At 37.7% G+C, this 14,335-nt stretch overlaps 1 protein-coding gene and 1 non-coding gene across 2 annotated transcripts in view; both read right to left on the bottom strand.

The window, feature by feature from the left end:
• Positions 1 to 14,335, bottom strand: part of LOC126259187 (uncharacterized) — a 1,151,483-nt gene that overhangs the window by 309,175 nt on the left and 827,973 nt on the right. The gene's annotated exons all lie outside the window — the stretch shown is intronic.
• Positions 11,651 to 11,725, bottom strand: Trnas-cga (transfer RNA serine (anticodon CGA)). Its single transcript has one exon. It is a non-coding gene; the product is annotated as a tRNA-Ser (tRNA).

The raw sequence follows: 14,335 nt of genomic DNA, 5'->3' as shown, positions 1-14,335 counted from the left end.
TAGCTAGTAACGGAGTTTTACTTAGAGGAAGAGTACAAGCAGGCACACCCATCCCGAAGCTATACGCAGAACGTACTTTTATAATGCAGAGCAGTCATCTCCGGGAAAGTCTTTAACCAGGCTAACCATTTAGTCAGACTAAGCGGTGAATATATGGGTCCGTCATTCCATAATGTTTCAGCTCTGCACTGTCAGTCATAGTTTCTGTCAATGGTCATGATGATGAGTGGTTTGTGGGGCGTTCAACTGCCGCGGTTATCAGCGCGCGTACAAATTCCCAAACTTTGCTCAGACCAATCCTGCCACTTTCATGAATGATGATGAAAACACAAACGCCCAGTCATCTCGAGGTAGCTTAAAATCCCTGACCCCGCCGGGAATCGAAATTGGGACCCCGTGCTTGGGAAGCGAGAACGCGACCGCGAGATCACGAGCTGCGGACTGTGTCAGTCGTGGCAAGACAGTCAGTTCACGACTCATGACAAAGTGTTTCCTATGGGTGAGACTTCTGAAGAATGTGATTAACTCCACAGAGACGTCGAAGCAAGGCTATAATCGCCAGTCTCAACACTTCAGAAAAATAGTTGCCGCTGTCTAACAAGGGAACCTCCCCATCGCACCCCCCCCCCCCCCACCCAGATTTAGTTATAAGTTGGCACAGTGGATAGGCCTTGATAAACTGAACACAGATCAACTGAGAAAACAGGAAGAAGTTGTGTGGAACTGTGAAAAAATAAGCAAAATATACAATCTGAGTAGTTCATGGGTCACATAAGCAACATATTGGACAAAGTGAGCGTAGGAGCGCCGTGGTCCCGTGGTAGCGTGAGCAGCTGTTGAATGAGAGGTCCTTGGTTCAAGTCTTCCCTTGACTGAAAATTTTACTTTCTTTATTTTTGCATAGTTATTACCTGTCCGTTCGTTCATTGACATCTCTGTTCACTGTAATAAGTTTTGTGTCTGTGTTTTGCGACCGCATCACAAAACCGTGCGATTAGTAGACGTAAGGACGTGCCTCTCCAATGGGAACAGAAAACATTTGATCGCAATGTCATAGGTCAACCGATTCCTCCACAGGAAAACTTATCTGATATATTCTATACGACACTGGTGACGGCATATGCGTCACATGCCAGGAATATGTTGTCGACCCACCTAACTTGTACACTTGGCGAATGGGTAAAAAGATTCTTCTACCTTGCCCGATTTAGGTTTTCTTGTGGATGTGATAATCACTCCCAAAAAAGTGATGAAAACATAAGAGTTTGTCACATAAACTGAAAATAAAAAATTAAACTTTTCACTGGATGGAAGATTTGAACTAAGGACCTTTCTTTCCGCAGCTGCTCACGTTACTACGAGACCACGGCGCAACTGCGTTCCCATTGTCATTAATGTTGCCTATCTTCCCTTGAACTACTCAGTTTGTATATTTTGCTTATTTTTTCACAGTTCCATACAACTTCTTCCTGTTTTCTCAATTGATCTGTGTTCAGTTTTTCAAGGCCTATCCACTGTGCCAACTTATAACTAAATCTGAGGGGGGTGCGATGGGGAGGTTCCCTTGTAAGTACACGAGCCAAGGTGATGGCTTTGTGCACTCAGTGGCACCCCATACCATCACGCCAGATGCTATGCCCATATGACGCACTGTGAGATATCACTTTGGCCTACGTACCTGAGTTTTTTTCTGTTTTTTTTCTTTTTTTACATTTTTAACCCCTGAAAAGGATATAGTTTACTTTTTAATGGTGGGTATAAACGTGGAAGAACTGTGTAGCATTTCCTCTAATTTTGGCTTCATAACTTTTAGGCAGGAATTGTCGGTTGAAGATGAATCGTGAATTAGTGGTATTATGAAAGTTTTTCCTATGAATCGCATGGAGAGGCCACGACGTTGGGATCACGGATTTACTTCAAATTTTGTACACCTTTAGCATGCCATTAAGGGGATCCGGAACGCCCTATACTTGCAATGTTAAAATAACGCTTATAAATTACATCTTTCCTCACAAAGTATTTGAGGTAGGATGTTGAACTTTTTACAGATTATTTATTGGAATATGGGCTACAACTTAACACAGGGATTTTACAAAATTTTAGTTCAGTTATTAAAGATGATTTTTTTTCAATTGTAATGAAAATTCACAACATTTTTTTGCAATTTTTTATTTATATATTCAAAAATATACAGTTTTTTGGAAAAAGGCTGTGTTAAATTATGCAGAAGGTACTGTGTAACATTTACTGAAAGTTTGAAACAAATATGTTTGGAAGATCCTTAGAAAACATGTAATTAGTATGAGAAAATAAAAGTTTTGGGAATCGAGCGACAAAGATTGGATTAACTTTTTAGTGCATTCCAGGTCCATAGGATGGATTATCTTCATCCTCTGCAAACTCGTCCTCCAGCTTCCTCTTGTTCCTCCTCCTGTTTACTCTTGCTTGTATTTCTAGACTCTTTACAGCCCTGTCTGCAGCCAGAAGGCGTTCCTTGTCTAAAGCAAGCATCGCTCGTACCATGTTAGAACCTATCTTCATTCCCATATTTCTAAATACCTTGCACCTTACAATGTTGCCATCATTGAAAGTCGCAACAGCATCATAAACACCAAAGTGAAGTGTTTCTATTCCAACAAATACAGTCTTGGGGATTCTCGACCATATAACACTATTTACACTTTCATTGGGGTTTTGAGTTTTTCCGTGAATACACTTTTTCAACAGTTCAGGTGCTGCTAAGTCTCTGAAAATAGGTTTTATCACCTCCATTATTGCATGAGGCAGACTATGCTTATGAGTGTACACTTCACCAGTTAGCAATCCTTTGTTGTGTGTGTGTTTGTGGTTTACGGGCGCTAAACAGCGGGGTCATCAGCGCCCACAATCCTTTGTTAATTTACACCAACTGTCTTCTTCTTTGGGACACAAGCTATGTTGGGGATTTTCATCGTCTTTATTGTTTACAGTAATAACACATACCTTTGGCTTTCCAACATTTCTCCTTTTCTTAAAAGCCTTCAGAGGATTTCTAATAACTTGACTTTTACTCATTATTATAATTCAACAAAACAGAGACTCAAGAAACAGAATTAATTACGAATATTTTCGAGATAACGACAGAGTAAATAAACATGAAACAATCGACAATCACACCAGCGATATATATTGAACCATCACAGGTTAGCCACAACACATACTTTATCTCACATCACTAAAATGTACCTGATGAACACGGACGTTAATAATAACACCATTTGACAGCAGTTTAACAGCGCCACAGTGGGTCACGCCCATGTAGAACACATTTCAAAAAAAATTTAAAAATACTTGTAGTCTTCGGAATTGAATAAATTATATATCTATTAAAAGGTAATAGTCTGCAGATTCAGAAAACGCAAAAAAGTAAAAATTGAACTTTTCATGATTTTGAGCCTTTCCGGAGCCCCTTAAGGCAACATACTGTACAAGTAGTAAGGTGCTCTACTCTGGCAATTCCGAGAAAATCACAAGAGAAATTTTATGTGTCTATTATGTAACTGTGCGTTGGTACAGGAAGTTACAGTTCATGGTGGTCAAGTCAGTGTTTGAGCTTCGCAAAACGAACGTGTGTAACGAGACGGTTCTGCTCCAGCTCAAACCTTCATTTTTGGTACAAGTATAAATTCTGTGATATTCAAAAAATTTGGACCCACACTATTCGTTCTTCCAACATCGGCAACCTCTCACCATTATTCAGGTTAATTACCAAATGGGGCCAGCCTCTGTGTCTGCAGCTCGAGGCGTCGAAACGCAAAGTAGTTTCAGGTACCTTACCTGACTGCATGTATAAGGGCTTTCGCAAATGACGACAGGTATAGATTTTCAGGAAAACTCTACGTGTTTCTTCATTTCCTTGTGGATGGTTATAAACATAATTTTAATTAAAGGTAGAGTGTACTCAAATAACATAAAATTCACTGAAAATTCATGCAAATACACGTGGGTTTTTTAATTATAGTACCTCTTAAATGTCATATAAGTTAAATACTATGATCAATGATGAAAAAAAATATAGATTAAAAATTAAGTCGATCCGTCGTCTTATACACATTCGTCTTACGTAGCTCAAATGCTAACCACTTGACCACCATGAGCTGTAACGTTCTATGTCAACCCACACACATATCAGTTACATAATGGACGTGTAAAACTTCTCTTGCGATTTTCTCTGAATTGCCAGAGTACTACACCTTACTACTTGCAGAGTATGTTGCTTCAATGGCCTACTAAAGGTGTACAAGGTCTGAAGTAAATTTGTGATCTCAACGTCGTCTCCTCTCCTTGTCAGTACTATACCATAACGAACAATAGTCCATAATTCACCAAGATTTCCTTTGTATATAATTTAATGGTGGAGGGTCAATAATAAATATTGTTCAGTAATTAAATGACAGAAATACGACCAATGTAAGACTAAATATCTAGGATAAGTGGGAAAAAGTTACTTGTCTTTTCACACCAGCGGAGTTTTACTGTCAAAGTGTGTGGCAAAATTTAACTCAACATATGACCAAGGTCCATCAGTAATTCAAGTCAGTCAGATGCGAATCCATTTTAAAATATAAATCAAAAGGTTTTGTACTTTTTTGGCAGTGAAATAATAAAAATGATTATTTTTTTTTCAAGCAATTGTACTGTGATACCTGTGAAGCAAAGACAATTTGAGGCTAGCGGCACACTAAAAATTGTTAATGTCCACCGTGGCCTTATACATTACTCAAGTTAAAACTGTAATCTAGAAACAATGACTAAGATGATTCGGCGTCGGTGATAGTTTCGATGGATGTGGTTAGTACAAGAACGTACTGCATTGGACGTATCTCGTCAGAGAAGCAATAAAAAAACTGGGTGTCGTGTCACATTTCCCTCCTGATGCTTATACAATCAACAAAAGTAGAATAAAAGAAGCTTTACGTACATTAAATAGGGATAAAGCTAAGGGTAGTATCAATTTAATCCTCCAAAATATCAGGAGAATAAAAAATAAACTAGATGAGCTGTTAGTGTTTTCACATGATCTCAAAAATATGAATGAGATGATGCAGTTTGTTTGTCTGAACGCCATGCAACTGTGGGGATGGAAAGAGTCAGTATAAATGGGTATAATTTAGCATCTTATACTTGCAGATCTAGCAAAGAAAAAGAAGAGGTTGCCATTTACACAAAAGAGGGGCATAAATAAAAACTGTAGAAGTAAGCAAATTTTATGTCGATCAGCACTTGTAAGTTTGTACATGTGAACTACTGGTAGACAATGTAGTGTTGATATTAGCAACAGTGTACAGGTCCCCATTAGGAGATTAGGAGCTATTCAAAAAAGTTTGACTGCCTATTATGTTGTCTGTCAGACATAAAGAAGAAGTTATTAATCTGTGGTGAATTCAGTTTAACTTTCAAAACAATTCTGGTGGGAAAAGTGAACTGGAAGTGTTATTAATGAATTATAACTTAGAATGAGTGATCAATTTCCCTACAAGTATAGCTCTAAATAATAGTACTCTAATAGATAATGTATTCGTACAGCAAGAGGATGTAAAACTAATACATGCTTTCTCTGTGATAAATGGATTAAAAGACCATGATGCACAACTGTTTAACTTACAAAACCTAGCAGAGTGTACAGTTCAGAAACCATTAAGTAAAAGTGCAAGGTTGCTGAACCCAGTATCTATAGAGAACTTCAGAGAATGTTTAAGAGATGTTAACGGAGGAGATGTATACAATGAGCCAAATGCTAATGATAAATGCAACCTATTTCTTGATAAATTTATATCCCTTTCTGAAAATTGTTGCCCAAACAAATTACTAAATGTAATACCAAATAATTTTCAAAGAAATCTTGGATTAATATAGGTATTAAGTGTCTTCAGAAAGAAAAATAAAACTGAATCAGACAGCAAGAATTAGTAAAGACCCAGAAGTAATTGTACACTATAAAAATTATTCCAACATACTGAGAAAAGGTGTCACAAAATCAAGAAATATATGTGTTAGAAATGAAATTAACAACTCAGGCAATAAAATCAAATCAGTATGGGATGTTATTAGAAGGGAGACAGGAAAAGTATCCTCTTGGGTAGGTAGTATTACTATTACAGAGAAGGAGTTCATCTTAACCGACAGTATACAAGTATTTAATGTATTTAACAACCATTTGTTGCACGTAGGTGAAGAACTTGGTGAGAACAGTACAAAAGAAAAAGCCAAGCAGTGCATGGAAGAATCAGTTTTGAGAAAGTTTACCCAGATTAATTTTGACCTGAAAACCTCTTGTGAAATAAGGAAAAATCATCAAATCTTTGAAAAATAAATGTTCTGTTCCAGTAGATGACATCTCTAACAAGATATTAAAACAATGTGGAGCACTTACAGTTCATATTCTGAGTCACATACGTAATGTATCACTAACTCAAGGCGTTTTCCCAGACAGGCTAAAATATGCCACTGTCAAGCCTCTCTACAAACAAGGGGACAGCACAGATGTCAATAATTACCAGCCAGTACCCTTGCTTACAGCATTTTCAAAAAGCGTCGAGAAAGTAATGTTATCAAGAGTGGTTAGCCTTCTCAACAGTAATGGGAGACTTAGTAAATCACAGTTCGGGTTTCAAAAATGCTGTTCCACTGAGACAGCATTATACAGTTTCACTGACCACATAATAGAGTCTTTAAATAGTAAAACGTCAGCAATAGGAATTTTCTGTGACTTATCCAAAACATCTGATTATGTGAAACATGACATCATGTTACAGAAATTAAAATTCTATGGCATAAATGGAAAGCATATGCGTGGTTCAAGTCATACCTACAGCAAAAGAAGAAATTTTTTTTATATTGTTTAAGTGAGTTAAGAAAGTTTGCCACTTCATCTAACTGGGGTGAAATTACATTCGATGTTCCACAGGGATTGATCACAGGTTCCCTTCTGTTCTGGATATGTGTGAATGACCTCTCTTATTATGTGAAACAATAAGCTAAATTACACTGTTTTGCAGATGATACAGGCATCATTTTCAATCCATTAAAAGTAACTCCAATAGAAAATGATACAAATATTGTCTTAGGAAATGTTATTCATTGGTTTTCTGCGAATGGGCTTGCTCTAAACTTTGAAAAAAAAAAAGACAGTATATCCAATTTCCTGCTGCAAGGAGTACAGTTCCTTCAATAAGTATAACATATTAACAGAAGTCAAAAGCCAGGGTAGAGCATTCTAAGTTTTTGGATGTACATATAGATGAGAATCGTAATTGGAATATTAATATTTTGCATCTTCTAAAGCGACTACGTTCAGCAACATTTGCAATCAGAATAATTGCCACTTTTGAGGATACAGAAATTAGTAAGATGACGTACTTTCTCTCTCTGTTGTCATACGGAATAATATTTTGGAGTAACTCAAGACTTAGGCAAAAAGCATTCACTACCCAAAAGGAAGTGGTTAGAATAGCGTGTGGGGCTCATAGTCGCACATCTTGCAGGCATCTGTTTAAAAGGTTAGGAATTCTTACAACAGTCTCACTCGCCAATGTAATTTGTTCTCAACAACAGGGACCAGTTTAAAAACAACGGTGACATTCATGATTATAATACCAGAAGAAAGAAAGACTTACACTATCCCCTACTTAGCCTATCTTTCGCGCAGAAAGTAGTAAAATATGCTGCTGTAAAACTTTACGATAAATTACTGGATGAAATAAACTGTCTGACAGACAGTAGTAATAGTTTCAAAAATAAAGCGAAATCATATCTCCTTGACAACTCCTTCTATATCACAGATGGATTCTTGAACAGGAATAAATAAATCTTTGGGTACAATATATGAATTTTGTGCCATGAAGGATTTAAGGGAATGGTTTAGGTAATAAAAATTTTAAGTTTTTCTTATGGAAAAGAACCTTGAGCCACTTGTGCATTTATTATGTGCTTGACACGTTCCACATCATAGCGGTTTACGTGATATTGATCAATGGGAAACGTAACAACTAACTAACTACAACCAAAATTTGTCAGCGGTGTCTAATGATCTTGTAAACAAGGCGGCATAAAAATTTATATTTCCTTCCTTATAGGCGTTACACACGAGCAGAAAACAAAACAACTTCTAATCGCTATAATCCTACTAAGTGCACTTTCAGGACGAAGTGAATGAACATCGCAGTTGCCTTACAGGTATGTAGTGACATTCACATGACACGTGTTTCGAAAAGGTGAGATGTTCATTGGACATTTTGCGTTTCAGCAGAAAATCATTTTGATGTGTATTGTAACAAAAAAAAGATGGAACAGATGTGAAAAACATTTACAGACGCTTTGATTTTAACATTTAGACATTTGCCTGTAATCTGGCTAAATTAATGGAAGCTAAGGAAAAAAAAAGCTTTTTAGTCTCACTAGCTTTGAGTCTGTTTCAGTGAGTTTAGCAATTAAGCATTATTCGCACAGTACGCCTTTTTTGCGTAATCCAGTAACCTACGTAGGTGGTTGCTTTGTTCCTGAATAATGGAGCGCATTAGTGGCTTGGCTGTCCGTCTCTTTGTGCGCGAATCACCGAAAAAAAATGTACTTTCGGATTTTAATTTTAATAATTCGCGCATATATGGACGAGGAAGTCGAGCGTGTGAACGGAAAGCAAAAAAGGGAAAAAGTGGAAACCTGGTGTGGCTGCAGAACGCGTGTGAGTCTGCGGCCATAGTATTCCCACCTGGGCATTCAGAAATATTCAACCACTTTTATACGCGAGAACTGTCTGACTGTGCTGTTGCTAAACGCTATGGTATGGACATAACGATGTGTATTTTGGATGAACGGAGAATAATCTTATCCATTTCTTATACAATTAAGTCATTCACTGTAAATGATAAAAATTGTCGTATGTGGCACATCAGAGATGCATGCTCCAACTTCAGGAAGCATTAATACAAGGTTCTTGGTGTCAGAAACATATTTTAGGAGGCATATAATCGGGGCTGGGTAAAGGCGCATTATTTCGTATCTAGTGCGCAGCCTGCTTTCGTTTATTTTCGGTTTATCTTTTCCGTTCTACCAGTGTGGGTATAAGTCAGCTAATACGTATGGTACTATTACTGGCAAGCACATCGAGTGGCTAAGCCATGTCTCCGCAATATCCTTTCTTCCAGGAGTGCTAGTTCTGCAAGGTTCGCAGGAGAGCTTCTGTGAAGTTTGGAAGGTAGGGGACGAGGTACTGGTGGAATTAAAGCTGTGAGGATGGGGCGTGAGTCGTTCTTGGGTAGCTCAGTTGGTAGAGCACTTGCCCGCGAAAGGCAAAGGTCCCGAGTTCGAGTCTCGGCCCGGCACACAGTTTTAATCTGCCAGGAAGTTTCGTATCAGCGCACACTCCGCTGTAGAGTGAAAATTTCAGTCTAGAGTACATCGAGTGTCTCTTACTAAAATGTGGGATTTACGTGGTCTAGCAGAACAATAATGCTGTACGCTCGGAACGTTATGAGAAAAAATACGAGTATTATAATTTTTTCTTAGTTTGCTTATTTTCCTTATTCCTAGAAAAGAACAAATGAAATATATATATATATATATATATATATATATATATATATATATATATATATGCCTTGATTTAAATATATGGTTGGTTTTGTTTGTCCAGAGTGTAGTAGTGTTCGATGATTGTGTCGTATCTGGTATTTTATGTTAACGTGTTTTAGTAATGCGCTAATATTATGAGGTATATGCAGCGGATATAAGTAAAACTTTTGGTTTTGTTGTAAATTCTCTTGTCAGCGTTACGTATGGTGGATTTTATAGGTTTAATTCGTTTATCGTATAGGTATGTGACAATTCTAGGATCAAACTCATCTCAGTCTGCAACGTATTTTAGGATTTTTATCTGGTTTTGCACGATGTCTTGTTCCTAAGGCAGGTTTGTTAACCGATTAATTAAAAAGCGTGAAAATATCCCTAGTTTTCTGATTTTGAATGACAGGAATGTGCGTTAATAATGTTGTCAGTTGTGGTCGGGTTCCTATAAATCTCGAATTTGTGTGAATAACCGATGCTTTTTGCTGTCAAATCCAAGCAAGTAATTGTTTTGTTATTCTGCGGTTCTATTGTGAATTTTATTTCGGGGAGCAGGTTTCTGAGAATATTATGTGCTAGTTGGAGGTCTTCATTATTTCCATCTTTTAACATCAGTGTGTCATTAACATATCCAAAGTAATATAGGATTTTGGAGAGTATTGTGTTTGTGTTGAGAAAGAAATTCTCTTCTAAGTTATAAATGTAATTATAAGTATAAATAGTCCAACATACCTGCTTAGTAAAAGTTGCTCAATATTCTAAGGAAATTGTACACTTTTAATAAATATTACACAACAAAAAATTGTAGATTACTAGCACGAAAAGTAAAAAACATAAAATTCCCCAAAACCAGAAAATTTGTCTGATTTGATATCACAAATCTCTGCACTAACATTCCAGTTGACGAAACATCTGCCATAATAGAAAACAATTTGCTAAGTTACAGAAAAACCAGATTAACATGTGTCAATGTGATTATCCAGTTATTAATCATAATACTGAGACAAAATTATTTTCGGTTTGATGGTAAATTTCATACTCAAACAGATGACGCAGCTACGGGATGCTGCATTGCAGGTTTGATAGCGGGCATTTTATTAAACAATTTAGAAGTGAAATTCTTTCGCACTACAAACACAATGATCTCCAAAATCCTATACTACTATAGATACGTTGATGACACACTGATTTTAATAGATGGAGCCAATGAAGACAATCAACTAGTATTTGGTACTCTCAACAATCTGCATCACAAAAAGAAAATATCCAATAGAATTGGAAAATAACAGAACAATGCATTACCTGGATTTGACCATAAACAACGTCAATTATGCACACAAATTCGAGATTTATCGGATACCGATTACAGAAAACAACATTATTGTACATTCCTGTCATCCAGAATCACAAAAATACGCATATTTTCATGCTATGATTTCTCAATTAACAAATCTGCCTTTGGAACAAGACACCACACAAAACAGATAAAAATCCTAAAATAACTTGCAAAATTGTTACATAACTAGACGATAAGCGCACTAAGACTATAAAATCAACCCCACATAAAGAAATAACATTGACAAAAAATGACCAACAAACAAAAATTTATATATTTACTAGCTACATATTTAGGAACGATGACACAATTAACGTATTACTGAAGTACACTAACATAAGATTTACATATCAGACAAGACACAATCTTCCAACACTCCTACGTTCCGGACTGACAAAACCAACCATATATTCAAATCGATGGACATTTAAAATTCAATGTAAATTATGTGAGAAATTCTGTATAGGTGAAACTGTATGGTATGTCAATGTTTGATATCGATAACACATTACAGAATGTGATAGGAGATTGGTTGGTTGATCTAGGGGAGAGGACTAAACAACGAGGTCATCAGACCCATCGGGTTAGTGAAAAATGGGGAAGGAAATCGACCATTCCCTTTCAAATTAACCATCCTGGCATTTGCCTGAAGCGATTTAGAGAAATCACGGGAAACCTAAATCAGGATGAAACTTCCTGGCAGATTAAAACTGTGTGCTGGACCGAGACTCGAACTCGGGACCTTTGCCTTTCGAGGGCAAGTGCTCTACCAACTGAGCTACCCAAGCACGACTCACGTCCCGTCCTCACAGCTTTACTTCTGCCAGTACCTCGTCTCCTACCTTCCAACCTTAACAGAAGCTCTCCTGCGAAACCTTGCAGAACTAGCACTCCTGAAAGAAAGAATATTGCGGAGACATGGCTTAGCCACAGCCTGGGGGGTGTTTCCAGAATGAGATTTTCACTCTGCAGCGGAGTGTGCGCTGATATGAAACTTCCTGGCAGATTAAAACTTCAAAATTTGAAATAAAGGGTGATTCAAAAATAATACCACAACTTTAGGAATTTAAAACTCTGCAACGACAAAAGGCAGAGCTAAGCACTATCTGTCGGCGAATTAAGGGAGCTATAAAGTTTCATTTAGTTGTACATTTGTTCGCTTGAGGCGCTGTTGACTAGGCGTCAGCGTCAGTTGATGCTAAGATGGCGACCGCTCAACAGAAAGCTTTTTGTGTTATTGAGTACGGCAGAAGTGAATCGACGACAGTTGTTCAGCGTGCATTTCGAACGAAGTATGGTGTTAAACCTCCTGATAGGTGGTGTATTAAACGTTGGTATAAACAGTTTACAGAGAATGGGTGTTTGTGCAAAGGGAAATGTTCTCGACGGCCGAGAACGAGTGATGAAAATGTAGCACGCATCCAGCAAGCATTTGTTCGCAGCCCAGGAAAATCGACTCGCAGAGCTAGCAGAGAGCTGCAAATTTCACAATCAACTGTATGGAGAGTCCTACGAAAAAGGTTAGTTACGAAACCTGAACGTCAACTACCCGAGGCGATGGATCGGCCGCCAGGCAGCCCGTGACAGAGCACTTCATCACTGGCCTCCAAGAAGCCCTGATCTTACCCCCTGCGATTTTTTCTTATGGGGGTATGTTAAGGATATGGTGTTTCGGCCACCTCTCCCAGCCACCATTGATGATTTGAAACGAGAAATGACAGCAGCTATCCAAACTGTTACGCCTGATATGCTACAGAGAGTGTGGAACGAGTTGGGGTATCGGGTTGATATTGCTCGTGTGTCTGGAGGGGGCCATATTGAACATCTCTGAACTTGTTTTTGAGTTTAAAAATACCTTTTTAAATACTCTTTGTAATGATGTATAACAGAAGGTTATATTATGTTTCTTTCATTAAATACACATTTTTAAAATTGTGGTATTCTTTTTGAATCACCCTGTATTGTACCGGACTATTTACTTTCGAAGATAACCTGCAGATGGCAATCTCGTCGAAATAGGCCTACTGTAATAAAAAAAATATAATCGAAAACGTCAGCGTCTTGGACCGATACCACAATGTACAAGGTGTTTCCGTAAGAGCGTGCAAAAATTTAACAGTCATGGACAAAACGAGCAAGACCCCTCGCCTTTTCGTTATGCTGATCCGCACAGCTTTAAAGTCTGCTACACAGCATAATAGGCAAGGTGACGAAGTGCTACGAACATACTATGCACAGCCGTGAAATTGAAAAACTGTTCGATCTTCCCCAGACTGTTAGCAATAATGTGTAAGACTATATTAATGCTGATTGGTGTGTTAAAGACAACACGTAAATGTAAGATATAAATGAAAGAAGAAACGCTGATTAGTATGAAATGTACTAATAAAAATGAATTTCAGCTTAGCGGGCTAACATAACTGTTTTAGTAAGACAAAATACCCCAGATGGTTGCCAGTCATACTGGATTACCTCCTCGTCTCCTGCCGAAAATAAAGAACGTACTCATTAGCTAGTAAATTTAGTAGGATAATTCTGCACAACCCCAGAAAATAAACGACTACATAGCTACCAAACGTGTTCTACAATGTTTCGAATTCTCCATTAGACTCGCCACAGCCAGAAAACGTTCATTACCCGAAGTGTTTCTTAAGCTAGCTATCAATGAGAACGCTCGCACTTCTAAAACGCGATGGCATTGATACTGGGATCTGAATTACCACGTGTATGGGGAAATGGATTTTATTTGCATTCCTGTAAACGTGATTTGGATCGAAAGCGTAGCTACCATTAATATACTGATGTATCGACTGCAACTAAAACATTTCGAATAAAGGGTAGGGGGAATTATTTATGCGGCCCTCATCTGCAGTAAGTTTTGTAGCTATTTTCGTTGTTAGGATTTCGTCACCTAAATCGGTAAAAATGGAACCCTACTAGTCTCACTTTCTTGACCGTCTATCAGTCTACCCAACCCTTAAAACCCGTTTACCTCGAGTACAGGTAGACCTAATAAACGGAAATGTATCGCAGTTCCTGCGGTATACGGTCCCTTGGTGGTGTAAAAAAATTCATTTTTATTAGTGCAGTTCATGCTAATTAGCGTTTCTTCTTTCATATACATTTTATATTTACTTGTTGTTTAACACACTAATCAGCATTAATATAGTCTTACACGTGATTGAAAACAGCCTGACAAAGTTCGGATAGTTTTTCAATTTCATGCCTGTGCATAGTATGTTGGTAGCACTTCGTCACCTTGCCTTGTATGCTGTGTAGCAGACTTTAAAGTTATGCGCGTCAGCATAACGAAAAGGCGAGGGGTCTCCCTCGTTTTGTCCACGACTGTACATGTAAAGAAACAGCAAAGTACGTATTAACTTGTACGCATGTAATGCT

Source organism: Schistocerca nitens, chromosome 5, assembly GCF_023898315.1.
Source record: "Schistocerca nitens isolate TAMUIC-IGC-003100 chromosome 5, iqSchNite1.1, whole genome shotgun sequence".
In the NCBI taxonomy this organism is placed as follows: domain Eukaryota; kingdom Metazoa; phylum Arthropoda; class Insecta; order Orthoptera; family Acrididae; genus Schistocerca; species Schistocerca nitens.
This window is presented reverse-complemented; position numbering and strand designations above follow the sequence as displayed.